This window comes from Aegilops tauschii, chromosome 1, assembly GCF_002575655.3.
Source record: "Aegilops tauschii subsp. strangulata cultivar AL8/78 chromosome 1, Aet v6.0, whole genome shotgun sequence".
Lineage (NCBI taxonomy): Eukaryota > Viridiplantae > Streptophyta > Magnoliopsida > Poales > Poaceae > Aegilops > Aegilops tauschii.
Genome location: NC_053035.3, coordinates 502,097,072 through 502,111,397, shown reverse-complemented (window position 1 = coordinate 502,111,397; position 14,326 = coordinate 502,097,072).

Here is a 14,326-nt window from a genome sequence, read left to right as displayed (position 1 = left end):
TCTTTTACTCACTCCTTTTCACAAGAAAACGTTCGGAGACGGTGCGCCGGCCGAAACTCCAGCCAGTCACACGCCACGCACCATGTAGTTGTGGGCCCCAAGCGCACCGCTTCTCGTTTTCTCCACCAGAAGAGACCACATCCACACGTCTCTTATCCTTTCTCCGTCTCTAGTCTACATCTTTCTTTTTTCTGTCTATCCCTTGGTCCCCAATTTCTTCTTCTACCTCTCACTCTTTTCTTCCATGAGCGTAAAGCAAGGTCGGGCACACCAGTGATGCTGCAAGCCCACGCTGCAGTCCACCCCTCGCCAGTGTTCTTTGCTGCAACCACCCACCGCCTGCCGGAACCGGCGAGCTCCGGTGCTGCTATTGGCTGCGCGAGCAGCTGGAACCGGCAAATTAAAAGGCTGCAACTGGCAAACTGTTTTGCTACGGTGCCGACAGAGCTACCGCGATGGGCTACAACCGGCAACACAAAAAGCTGCAGCCGGCCAACCATTTTGCTACGACGGCAACGACGGTGTGCGCGATGGGCTGCAACCCGGTGGTGCACGGAGCTGCATCGGTTTTGCATCCGAGCCATGGCGGCGCCATGGGATGGTTGCAACCTATGTACGACTAGTTGCAACCATCCAAGGCGAAGCTGCTACCAGCTGGGGCCATCCCATGGCAGTGGTGACCACGACCCGACGTGGTGACCACGTCCGGACGGCGGTGCTGCAATTGCGACACACATAGATGGAACCAGTTTGTATTTTTGTTGCAATCATCCCCAATTTTTGCTACTACCGTCTTCAGATTTTGCTGGAATCAGACAATTCTTTTGCTACCACCGTCTTTTTTTGCTGGAACCGGCGTCTCATTTTGCTTCCACCGTGTTGTGTTTTTGCTGGAACCGATGTATCATTTTATTTTGCTTCCGCGTATTGTGTTTTTTGCTGGAACTGGTGACCCATATTTTTGCTTCCACCATGTTTTTGTTTTGCTGGAATCGACAAAGATTTTTGCTACAACTGCTATTGGCTGTGAGCGACGCCGTCGCGCCATTTGATGCTTCAATCGGCAACGAGGATGGCCGGCGAGGGTGACGACTGGCAACGAGGAGGACCCGTGAGGGCAGCGACCAGAGAGCAACTGCGGCCGGCCAGACGGAAGAGAGCGATGAGATGCAGGGGAATATTTCCGTACGCGTGTGTTCTGATAAAGACGAAGTGCATCGAACTAGAATCAACGAAATCCTACGGTTGCGGGTTGACCGGCCCAAATAGGTTGACATGGCCGCCTATTAGTGCGTCCGTATTTTCGAGATTCAAATTTGACCGTAAATTTAACCAACGAGATCGATATCCCGCCGCAAGCTGTCTCGTTGGTTAAATTTACGGTCAAACTTGAATCTTTTCGGTGATATAATTTTTGCTAGGGCTTCGTCCTCGCCTCCATCTAAGTGCGGAGAGAGAGATGTCGAGAGCTGAATCTGGCTAGGCGGCCATGGAGGAGGACGGCTTGGCCCTACAGCCGAGCCAACCATCCACTTCTTCCCAGCGTCGTCATGTTATTCCCCCGAGAGCAACTAGCGCTCCTTTGGGAGGCTCGCAACGATCAGCGTCACTTGGCGCGCTCTCAGCCATTTGCCACGTGTCGCGCTCCCTCCGAATTTTATTTTTTTCGCACGCGTTTTCGGCTTTTTAAACGGTTTTTTCGGTTTTTTTCAACGTTTTGGTTTTCCACCGGTCTTCCTTAGCTTTTCAATAAAAAAATTCAATTGTTTTTGCACAAAAAAACACGTTTTATTTTTTTCTTTTCGCGAGAGTCACGGTTGAGCCTCTCGGAAATGAAAAAAAACGTATTTTATGTTTTTTTTCTTTTCGTGAGAGTCACGGTTTTGCTTCCGCGACAGACACGGTTGTGCTTTTCGCGAGTCACGGCCGTGCCTCTCGGAAACGAAAAAAACGCGTTTTCTGTTTTTTTTCTTTCGAGAGAGTCACGGTTTATCTTCCGCAAGAGGGACGGTTGTGCTTTCGTGAGAGTCACGGCCGTGCCTTCTCGGAGACGAAAAAAACGTGTTTTCTTTTTTTTCCTTCCGCGAGTGTCACGGTTTTGCTTCCGCGAGAGGCACGGTTGTGATTTCGTGAGAGGCACGGGTATACCTTTTTCGGAAAGGGAAAAAACCCGTGCTCCCGGTTCGGTTTTTCGTGAAAAAAAAAGTTTGTCAAAACCTATCAACATAGGATCTAGTTTTGAAGATCTCAACGCGAGGAATCCAACGATGAAAGCGGTTCGAGATTTGGACACACGGTTTAAGTGATAAAACATTTTGAATAAACGGATCTATGAAAAAAGGGAAAACTTCCAGGTTGCGACAAGTGATGCACATGCAGCGCGCCACTTGTTGCAATCTGGAGAGGTTGGGGTGATCTTTGCAACGAGTACTCCTCAACTAGTGATTTCGTCTTACTCCACTCGCTCCGATCCTGCCGTGGCCACCACCAACAGTAGCAAGAAGTCAAGCCCTTTTGTGGTACGATCTATCCCTTTCGTTGTTGTTTGATCCATTTGCTTGCATCCTTGATAATTCAGGTTGAGTTTATATGCTTGAACTAATTTCACTCGCAAATTGAGATTAATGAAGCCTGTTTTGTGCTGCTGCTTTGAGGCGGAGAAACAGAGGAGTTGTGATGTGTATGTGCTATATTTCTCCTTTTGAATTTGAAGATTGTGATGCACAAAATAATTATAAACTAATAATCCCGACATGATGCTAACATGAGGAACGGAGGGATGTAATTTGTAAAGATAGAAATTTCCTGTTTTATGAAATGATAAGCACTGAATTTCACACTTTCTATCTCGCTTGAAACTTTGGTATGTAAAGCAATCTGCTCTGGGTTTGCTGGTGTGCTAACATAACTGACTGGCTTCGCCTTCTCATGAAGTACGCTGAGGTTATCTTCTGTTTTTACACGAGCCATTCTGAAAGATGGCATTATTTTCGCTACAAGTCGTACCTCCGCTGCAAGTATGATGGCATTATTTTCGCTACAAGTCGTGTCTCCGCTGCAACTGCAAGTATGTCATTGCGATTGTGCCTTTCTTTTAGCCCGATGGTTGCCGCTGTTGATTGTGTATGTTTTTTTTTGCGGGTAGTTGATTGTGTATGTTGGAGCAGAAGAATCTGTTGAGTATTATGTTTATTTAGGAAATATGAGATAGACTAGGATATGTCCCGGCTTGTCTTGTACTCCAAGTTGACTATGTACTCCTATATATATGCCCACGAGGCTCAAGCAATACAACAACTATTCCACCAATCCTCTCTCTCCCTTCTAACATGGTATCAGCCTTACCTCGATCCTAAACCCTAGCCGCCGCCGCTTCTGCACCCGAGTGCCGCCCCCGGGGCGGCCTCCATGACCGCCGTCGGGGGCCGCACCACCCGTACCTAGGGTTCGTCCGCCGGTCGTGTTGACCGGCTGCCCTAGAGAGTCTTTTTCCCGAGCCCTTGCTCCGTTTTTTTTCTTCGCTCTTTCGCCGGTCGTTTTGATTGGCGTTTTTCTTTTTGGTTTCCGATCTATGCTTGATCGGTTTGCGTCGCCTGCCGCCATCGTCCACCACCGTGCCTCTACTCCGACACCAGCGCCATCTACCGGCCTCTTCACCGACCAGGTAGCCTCGCGCGACAGGGGCCCCCTCCCGGCCGTTGTCCGTGCATCGGCCCGCTGGTCGACCTACGCCGGCCGTCACCGCCCTGTCCCCGAGTTCAGCGCGCCCCTCCACTGATCGAGCAATGGGTTGCCGCTGCGTCGCCCCATCGGGCCGCAGCGCCGCCGCCCCGTGGTTCTCCTTGTGGCTGCATCGATCTGCGCCGCCGCTGCGTCGCCCCTTCGGGATGTAGCATCGCGGCACGTGGTCTCCGCCACCGATCTGAGGTTGTTCCCGTGGTTGCACCACATCGCGCGTGATACGTCCATTTTGCATCATGCTTTTATATCAATATTTATTGCATTATGAGCTGTTATTACACATTATGTCACAATACTTATGACTATTCTCTCTTATTTTACAAGGTTTACATGAAGAGGAAGAATGCCGGTAGCTGGAATTCTGGGCTGGAAAAGGAGCAAATATTAGAGACCTATTCTGCACAGCTCCAAAAGTCTTGAAACTTCATGGAAGTCATTTATGGAATTAATAAAAAATACTGAGCGAAGAAATTACCAGAGGGGGCCCACACCCTGGCCACGAGGGTGGGGGCGCACCCTACCCCCCTGGGCGCGCCCCCTGCCTCGTGGGGCCCCTGGCAGGCCTCCGGTGCCCATCTTCTGCTATATGAAGTCTTTTACCCTGGAAAAAAAATCATAAGCAAGCTTTCGGGAAGAAACTTCGCCGCCACGAGGCGGAACCAAACTAGGGCTCCGCCAGAGCTGTTCTGCCAGGGAAACTTCCCTCCGGGAGGGGGAAATCATCGCCATCGTCATCACCAATGATCCTCTCAACGGGAGGGGGTCAATCTCCATCAACATCTTCACCAGCACCATCTCCTCTAAAACCCTAGTTCATCTCTTGTATCCAATCTTTGTTCCAAAGCCTCAGATTGGGACCTGTAGGTTGCTAGTAGTGTTGATTACTCCTTGTAGTTGATGCTAGTTGGTTTATTTGGTGGAAGATCATATGTTCAGATCCTTTATGCATATTAATACCCCTCTGATTATGAACATGAATATGATTTGTGAGTAGTTACGTTTGTTCCTCAGGACATGGGAGAAGTCTTGCTATAAGTAGTCATGTGAATTTGGTATTCGTTCGATATTTTGATGAGATGTATGTTGTCTTTCCTCTAGTGGTGTTATGTGAACATCGACTACATGACACTTCACCATTGTTTGGGCCTAGAGGAAGGCATTGGGAAGTAATAACTAGATGATGGGTTGCTAGAGTGATAGAAGCTTAAACCCTAGTTTATGCGTTGCTTCGTAAGGGGCTGATTTGGATCCATATGTTTCATGCTATGGTTAGGTTTACCTTAATACTTCTTTTGTAGTTGCGGATGCTTGCAATAGGGGTTAATCATAAGTGGGATGCTTGTCCAAGTAAGGACAACACCCAAGCACCGGTCCACCCACATACCAAATTGTCAAAGTAACGAACACGAATCATATGAGTGTGATGAAAACTAGCTTGACGATAATTCTCATGTGTCCTCGGGAGCGTTTTCCTTTATATAAGAGTTTGTCCAGGCTTGTCCTTTGCTACAAAAAGGATTTGTCCATCTTGCTGCACCTTATTTACTTTCATTACTTGTTACCCGTTACAAATTACTTTATCACAAAACTATCTATTACCGATAATTTCAGTGCTTGCAGAGAATACCTTGCTGAAAACCGTTTACCATTTCCTTCTGCTCCTCGTTGGGTTCGACACTCTTACTTATCGAAAGGACTACGATAGATCCCCTACACTTGTGGGTCATCAAGACTCTTTTCTGGCGCCGTTGTCGGGGAGTGAAGCGCCTTTGGTAGGTGGAATTTGGTAAGGAAAAAATTATATAGTGTGCTGAAATTTACCGTCACTTGTTACTATGGAAAGTAATCCTCTGAGGGGCTTGTTCGGGGTATCTTCACCTCGACCAGTAGAGCAAAGAGTTGCTCCTCAACCTACTGAACCTACTGAAAATGTTTACTTTGAAATTCCTTTGGGTATGGTAGAGAAACTGCTAGCTAATCCTTTTACAGGAGATGGAACATTGCATCCCGATTTACATACACTTAATCTATGTGGATGAAGTTTGTGGATTATTTAAGCTTGCAGGTATGCCCGAGGATGTTATCAAGAAGAAGGTCTTCCCTTTATCTTTGAAGGGAGAGGCATTGACATGGTTTAGGCTATGTGATGATATGGGATCATGGAACTACAAGCGATTGAAATTGGAATTTCATCAGAAGTTTTATCCTATGCATCTTGTTCATCGTGATCGTAATTATATATGTAATTTTTGGCCTCGCGAAGGAGAAAGCATCGCTCAAGCTTGGGGAGGCTTAAGTCAATGTTATATTCATGCCCCAATCATGAGCTCTCAAGATAAATGATTATTCAAAATTTTTATGCTCGGCTTTCTCTCAATAATCGCTCCATGCTCGATACTTCTTGTACTGGCTCTTTTATGATGAAGACTATTGAATTCAAATGGGATTTATTGGAAAGAATTAAACGCAACTCTGAAGATTGGGATCTCGACGAAGGTAAGGAGTCAGGTATAACACCTAAGTTTGATTGTGTTAAATCTGTTATGGATACCGATGTTTTCCGTGAATTTAGCACTAAATATGGACTTGACTCTGAGATAGTAGCTTCTTTCTGTGAATCATTTGCTACTCATGTTGATCTCCCTAAGGAGAAGTGGTTTAAATATAATCCTCCCATTGAAGTAAAAGTAGTTGCACCTATTAAAGTTGAAGAAAAGACTATCACTTATAATGATCCTATTGTTCCTAATGCTTATGTTGAGAAACCACCTTTCCCTGTTAGAATAAAGGATCATGCTAAAGCTTCAACTGTAGTCAACAAAAGTAATATTAGGACACCCAAACCCCCTGAACAAATTAAAGTTGAACCTAATATTGCTATGGTTAAAGATCTCTTGGCTGATAATATTGATGGGCATGCCATTTACTTCTGTGGAGAAGCTGCTAGAATTGCTAGACCTGATACTAAATATAAACATAGACCTGTTGTCGGCATGCCTGTTATTTCTGTTAAAATAGGAGACCAGTGTTATCATGGATTATGTGATATGGGTGCTAGTGCAAGTGCAATACCTCATTCTTTATACGAAGAAATTATGCATGATATTGCACCTGCTGAAATAGAAGAAATTGATGTTACAATTAAGCTTGCTAATAGAGATACTATTTCACCAGTTGGGATTGTTAGAGATGTTGAAGTCTTGTGTGGGAAAGTTAAATATCCTGCTGATTTCCTTGTTCTTGGTTCCCCACAAGATAGCTTTTGTCCCATCATATTTGGTAGACCCTTCTTGAATACTGTTAATGCTAGGATAGACTGCGAAAAGGATGTTGTTACTATTGGTCTGGGTGATATGTCTCATGAGTTTAATTTTGCTAAATTTCGTAGACAACCCCGTGATGAGGAATTGCCTAGTAAAGATGAAATTATTGGTCTTGCTTCTATTGCCGTGCCTCCCAGTGATCCTTTAGAACAATATTTGCTAGACCATGAAAACGATATGTTTATGAATGAAAGAAGGGAAATAGATGAAGTATTCTTTAAATAGGGACCTATTTTGAAACACAACCTGCATGTTGAAATCCTAGGGGATCCTCCTCCACCCAAGGGTGATCCCGTGTTTGAGCTTAAACCATTACCTGATACTCTTAAATGTGCTTATCTTGATGAAAAGAAGATATATCCTGTTATTATTAGTGCTAACCTTTTCAGAGCATGAAGAAAAGAAATTATTGAAAATTCTGAAGAAGCACCGTGCTGCTATTGGATATACTCTTGATGATCTTAAGGGCATTAGTCCCACTCTATGTCAACACAAAATAAATTTGGAGAAAGACGCCAAACCAGTTATTGATCACCAACGACGGCTAAATCCTAAGATGAAAGAAGTGGTAAGAAAGGAAATATTAAAGCTCCTTGAGGCAGGTATAATTTATCCCGTTGCTGATAGTCAGTGGGTAAGTCCTGTCCATTGTGTCCCTAAGAAGGGAGGTATTACTGTCATTCCTAATGATAAAGATGAATTGATCCCACAAAGAACTATTACAGGTTATAGGATGGTAATTGATTTCCGCAAATTAAATAAAGCTACTAAAAAGATCATTACCCTTTGCCTTTTATTGATCAAATGCTAGAAAGATTATCCAAACATACACATTTTTGCTTTCTAGATGGTTACTCTGGTTTCTCTCAAATACCTGTGTCAGCAAAGGATCAAGAAAAGACCACTTTTACTTGCACTTTCGGTACTTTTGCTTATAGACGTATGCCTTTTGGTTTATGTAATGCACCTACTACCTTTTAAATATGCATGATGGCTATATTCTTTGACTTTTGTGAAAAGATTTGTGAGGTTTTCGTGGATGATTTCTCCTTTTATGGATGCTCTTTTGATGATTGCTTGAGCAACCTTGATTGAGTTTTGCAGAGATGTGAAGAAACTAATCTTGTCTTGAATTGGGAGAAATGCCACTTTATGGTTAATGAAGGAATTGTCTTGGGGCATAAAATTTCTAAAAGAGGTCTTGAAGTTGATAAAGCTAAAGTTGATGCTATTGAAAAGATGTCGTGTCCTAAGGACATCAAAGGTATAAGAAGTTTTCTTGGTCATGCTGGTTTTTATAGGAGGTTCATTAAAGACTTCTCAAAAATTTCTCGGCCTCTGACTAATCTATTACAAAAAGATATACCTTTTGTCTTTGATGATGATTGTGTAGAAGCATTTGAAATACTTAAGAAAGCTTTGATTTCTGCACCTATCGTTCAGCCACCTGATTGGAATTTACCCTTCGAAATTATGTGTGATGCTAGCGATTATGCTGTAGGTGCTGTTCTAGGACAAAGAGTTGATAAGAAGCTAAATGCTATCCAATATGCTAGTAAAACTCTAGATAGTGCCCAGAGAAATTATGCTACTACCGAAAAAGAATTTTTAGCAGTTGTATTTGCTTGTGATAAGTTCAGACCTTATATTGTTGATTCTAAAGTAACTATTCACACTGATCATGCTGCTATTAAATATCTTATGGAAAAGAAAGATGCTAAACCTAGAATAATTAGATGGGTTCTCCTACTACAAGAATTTGATTTGCATATTATTGATAGAAAGGGAGCTGAGAACCCCGTTGCAGACAACTTGTCTAGGTTAGAGAATGTTCTTGATGACCCACTACCTATTGATGATAGCTTTCCTGATGAACAATTAAATGTCATTAATGCTTCTCGCACTGCTCCATGGTATGCTGATTATGCTAATTACATTGTTGCTAAATTTATACCTGCTGGGGAACGTAGTAATTTCAAAAAAATTCCTACGCACACGCAAGATCATGGTGATGCATAGCAACGAGAGGGGAGAGTGTGTCCACGTACCCTCGTAGACCGAAAGCGGAAGCGTTAGCACAACGCGGTTGATGTAGTCGTATGTCTTCACGATCCGACCGATCAAGTACCGAACGCACGGCAGCTCCGAGTTTAGCACACGTTCAACCCAATGACGTCCCTCGAACTCCGATCTAGCCGAGTGTTGAGGAAGAGTTTCGTCAGCACGATGGCGTGGTGACGATGATGATGTTCTAGGGTACCAGGGCTTCGCATAAGCACAGCTACGATATTATCGAGGTGGACTATGGTGGAGGGGGGCACCGCACACGGCTAAAAAGATCAATGATCAATTGTTGTGTCTCTAGGGTGCCCCCTGCCCCCGTATATAAAGGAGCAAGGGGGGAGAGGCGGCCGGCCAGGAGAGGGGCGCGCCAGGAGGAGTCCTACTCCTACCGGGAGTAGGACTCCCTCCCTTCCTTGTTGGATTAGGAGAAGGGGGGAAAGAGGAGAGAGGAAGGAAAGGGGGGCGCCGCCCCCCCTCCTTGTCCATTTCGGACTAGAGGGGAGGGGGCGCGCGGCCTGCCCTGGCCGCCTCTCCTCTTCTCCACTAAGGCCCATGAAGGCCCATTAATCCCCCGGGGGGTTCCGGTAACCTCCCGGTACTCCGGTATATATCCGATAACCCCCGGAACCATTCCGGTGTCCGAATATAGTCGTCCAATATATCAATCTTCATGTCTCAACCATTTCGAGACTCCTCATCATGTCCGTGATCACATCCGGGACTCCGAACTACCTTAGGTACATCAAAACATATAAACTCATAATATAACCGTCATCGAAACTTTAAGCGTGCGGACCCTACGGGTTCGAGAACTATGTAGACATGACCGAGACACGTCTCCGGCCAATAACCAATAGCGGAACCTAGATGCTCATATTGGCTCCCACATATTCTACGAAGATCTTTATCGGTCAAACCGCATAACAACATACGTTGTTCCCTTTGTCATCGGTATGTTACTTGCCCGAGATTCGATCGTCGGTATCTCAATACCTAGTTCAATCTCGTTACCGGCAAGTCTCTTTACTCGTTCCATAATACATCATCCCGCAACTAACTCATTAGTTGCAATGCTTGCAAGGCTTAAGTGATGTGCATTACCGAGTGGGCCCAGAGATACCTCTCCGACAATCGGAGTGACAAATCCTAATCTCGAAATACGCCAACCCAACAAGTACCTTCGGAGACACCTGTAGAGCACCTTTATAATCACCCAGTTACGTTGTGACGTTTGGTAGCACACAAAGTGTTCCTCCGGTAAACGGGAGTTGCATAATCGCATAGTCATAGGAACATGTATAAGTCATGAAGAAAGCAATAGCAGAATACTAAACGATCGTGTGCTAAGCTAACAGAATGGGTCAAGTCAATCACATCATTTTTCTAATGATGTGATCCCGTTAATCAAATGACAACTCATGTCTATGGCTAGGAAACATAACCATCTTTGATCAACGAGCTAGTCAAGTAGAGTCATACTAGTGACACTCTATTTGTCTATGTATTCACACAACTATTATGTTTCCGGTTAATACAATTCTAGCATGAATAATAAACATTTATCATGATATAAGGAAATAAATAATAACTTTATTATTGCCTCTAGGGCATATTTCCTTCAGTCTCCCACTTGCACTAGAGTCAATAATCTAGATTACATAGTAATGATTCTAACACCCATGGAGCCTTGGTGCTGATCATGTTTTGCTCGTGGAAGAGGCTTAGTCAACGGGTCTGCAACATTCAGATCCGTATGTATCTTGCAAATTTCTATGTCTCCCACCTGGACTAGATCCCGGATGGAATTGAAGCGTCTCTTGATGTGCTTGGTTCTCTTGTGAAATCTGGATTCCTTTGCCAAGGCAATTGCACCAGTATAGTCACAAAAGATTTTCATTGGACCCGATGCACTAGGTATGACACCTAGATCGGATATGAACTCCTTCATCCAGACTCCTTCATTTGCTGCTTCCGAAGCAGCTATGTATTCCGCTTCACACGTAGATCCCGCCACAACGCTTTGTTTAGAACTGCACCAACTGATAGCTCCACCGTTCAATGTAAACACGTATCCGGTTTGCGATTTAGAATCGTCCGGATCAGTGTCAAAGCTTGCATCGACGTAACCATTTACGACTAGCTCTTTGTCACCTCCATAAACGAGAAACATATCCTTAGTATTTTCAGGTATTTCAGGATGTTCTTGACCGCTGTCCAGTGATCCACTCCTGGATTACTTTGGTACCTCCCTGTTAAACTTATAGCAAGGCACACATCAGGTCTGGTACACAGCATTGCATACATGATAGAGCCTATGGCTGAAGCATAGGGAACATCTTTCATCTTCTCTCTATCTTCTGCAGTGGTCGAGCATTGAGTCTTACTCAATTTCACACCTTGTAACACAGGCAAGAACCCTTTCTTTGCTTGATCCATTTTAAACTTCTTCGAAACTTTGTCAAGGTATGTGCTTTGTGAAAGTCCAATTAAGCGTCTTGATCTATCTCTATAGATCTTGATGCCCAATATATAAGCAGCTTCACCGAGGTCTTCCATTAAAAACTCTTATTCAAGTATCCCTTTACGCTATCCAGAAATTCTATATCATTTCCAATCAGTAATATGTCATCCACATATAATATCAGAAATGCTATAGAGCTCCCACTTACTTTCTTGTAAATACAGGCTTCTCCAATAGTCTGTATAAAACCAAATGCTTTGATCACACTATCAAAGCATTTATTCCAACTCCGAGAGGCTTGCACCAGTCCATAAATGGATCGCTGGAGCTTGCACACTTTGTTAGCTCCTTTTGGATCGACAAAACCTTCCGGTTGCATCATATACAACTTTTCTTCTAGAAATCCATTCAGGAATGCAGTTTTTACATCCATTTGCCAAATTTCATAATCATAAAATGCGGCAATTGCTAACATGATTCGGACAGACTTAAGCATCGCTACGGGTGAGAAAGTCTCATCGTAGTCAATCCCTTGAATTTGTCGAAAACCTTTCGCAACAAGTCGAGCTTTATAGACAGTTACATTACCGTCAGCGTCAGTCTTCTTCTTGAAGATCCATTTATTCTCAATGGCTTTCCGATCATCGGGCAAGTCAAGCAAAGTCCACACTTTGTTCTCATACATGGATCCCATCTCAGATATCATGGCCTCAAGCCATTTTGCGGAATCTGGGCTCACCATTGCTTCTTCATAGTTCGTAGGTTCATCATGGTCTAGTAACATGACTTCCAGAACAGGATTATCATACCACTCTGGTGCGGATCTTACTCTGGTTGATCTACGAGGTTCAGTAACAACTTGATCTGAAGTTTCATGATCATCATCATTAACTTCCTCACTAATTGGTGTAGGTGTCACAGAAACCGGTTTCTGTGATGAACTACTTTCCAATAAGGGAGCAGGTACAGTTACCTCATCAAGTTCTACTTTCCTCCCACTCACTTCTTTCGAGAGAAACTCCTTCTCTAGAAAGATTCCAAATTTAGCAACAAAAGTCTTGCCTTCGGATCTGTGATAGAAGGTGTACCCAACAGTCTCTTTTGGGTATCCTATGAAGACACATTTCTCCGATTTGGGTTCGAGCTTATCAGGTTGAAGCTTTTTCACATAAGTATCGCAGCCCCAAACTTTAAGAAACGACAACTTTGGTTTCTTGCCAAACCACAGTTCATAAGGCATCGCCTCAACGGATTTCGATGGTGTCCTATTTAACGTGAATGCAGCCGTCTCTAAAGCATATCCCCAAAATGATAGCGGTAAATCAGTAAGAGACATCATAGGTCGCACCATATCTAGTAAAGTACGATTACGACGTTCGGACACACCATTTCGCTGTGGTGTTCCGGGTGGCGTGAGTTGCGAAACTATTCCGCATTGTTTCAAATGAAGACCAAACTCAACTCAAATATTCTCCTCCACGATCAGATCGTAGAAACTTTATTTTCTTGTTACGATGATTTTCAACTTCACTCTGAAATTCTTTGAACTTTTCAAATGTTTCAGACTTATGTTTCATTAAGTAGATATACCCATATCTGCTTAAATCATCTGTGAAGGTGAGAAAATAACGATACCCGCTGCGAGCTTCAACATTCATCAGACCACATACATCTATATGTATGATTTCCAACAAATCTGTTGCTCGCTCCATAGTTCCGGAGAACGGCATTTTAGTCATCTTGCCCATGAGGCACGGTTTGCAAGTACCAAGTGATTCATAATCAAGTGGTTCCAAAAGTCCATCAGTATGGAGTTTCTTCATGCGCTTTACACCGATATGACCTAAACGACAGTGCCACAAATAAGTTGCATTATCATTATCAACTCTGCATCTTTTGGCTTCAATATTATGAATATGTGTATCACTACTATCGAGATTCAACAAAAATAGACCACTCTTCAAGGGTGCATGACCATAAAAGATATTACTGATATAAATAGAACAACCATTATTCTCTGATTTAAATGAATAACCGTCTCGTATCAAACAAGATCCAGATATAATGTTCATGCTCAACGCTGGCACCAAATAACAATTGTTTAGGTCTAAAACTAATCCCGAAGGTAGATGTAGAGGTAGCGTGCCGACCGCGATCACATCGACTTTGGAACCATTTCCCACGCGCATCGTCACCTCGTCCTTAGCCAATCTTCGCTTAATCCGTAGTCCCTGTTTCAAGTTGCAAATATTAGCAATAGAACCAGTATCAAATACCCAGGTGCTACTGCGAGCATTAGTAAGGTACACATCAATAACATGTATATCACATATACCTTTGTTTACCTTGCCATCCTTCTTATCCGCCAAATACTTGGGGCAGTTCCGCTTCCAGTGACCAGTCTGCTTGCAGTAGAAGCACTCAGTCTCAGGCTTAGGTCCAGACTTGGGTTTCTTCTCCTGAGCAACAACTTGTTTGCTGTTCTTCTTGAAGTTCCCCTTCTTCTTCCCTTTGCCCTTTTTCTTGAAACTGGTGTCTTGTTGACCATCAACACTTGATGCTCCTTCTTGATTTCTACCTCCGCAGCCTTTAGCATTGCGAAGAGCTCGGGAATCGTCTTATCCATTCCTTGCATGTTATAGTTCATCACGAAGCTCTTGTAGCTTGGTGGCAGTGATTGAAGAATTCTGTCAATGACGCTATCATCCGGAAGATTAACTCCCAGTTGAATCAAGTG